This window comes from Limulus polyphemus, unplaced genomic scaffold, assembly GCF_000517525.1.
Source record: "Limulus polyphemus unplaced genomic scaffold, Limulus_polyphemus-2.1.2 Scaffold6922, whole genome shotgun sequence".
NCBI lineage: Eukaryota > Metazoa > Arthropoda > Merostomata > Xiphosura > Limulidae > Limulus > Limulus polyphemus.
In genome coordinates this window covers 41,261-41,988 of record NW_013672532.1, presented here as the reverse complement: position 1 = coordinate 41,988, position 728 = coordinate 41,261, and positions in this window count along the sequence as shown.

The following is a 728-nucleotide window of genomic DNA, read 5'->3' as shown; positions in this document are numbered from 1 at the left end:
ATACATCATGTAACAGAATTCGTTTACCTAGAAATGTACAACATGAAACACAATTCATTTACCTAGAAATGTACAACATGAAACACAATTCATTTACCTAGAAACATACATCATGTAACACAATTCATTTACCTAGAAAGACATCATTATATATTTTTCTTGTTGTTGTTTCATTGTATGTTTAATTTGATAAAGAAATCAGTAGCTGAAAAAAATAAATATTCTGACATATGAAATGGAATCCTTCTTTAAATGTTGATTCAACAGTTAAAACACAGCTATTTCCTTTTACATGGTGGATAGATTGTATAGTGTAAGCATGCGGTTTTCTAAAAACCTACACGAACAAGGTATGAAGTAACTATTTTTTATTCTCCAGTTACAATTTATATATATATTATTTTTTTCTTTCTTTCAAGAGTGTATTTTGCTTACTAAAGATTGGAGTTCCTCTGGTAGGAGATCTACAGAGCTGCGGCCACTTCCACCTTGAGTTGACACACTTTCATCTCCCTTTACGAAAAGAATAAACAAAAGTTTAAGATATTTCACTTTGTAAAAGTTGGTGTTATATACAATGTATGGATTATCATTTCACATAATCTACATCTTACTATATTTTAGGAATAACCTCTGATCAATGTAATCTACTTAGAATGTTTGTAGTTAAGCACAAAGCTACGCAATGTGCTATCTGTGCTGTGCTCACCACAGGTATCAAAATCCAG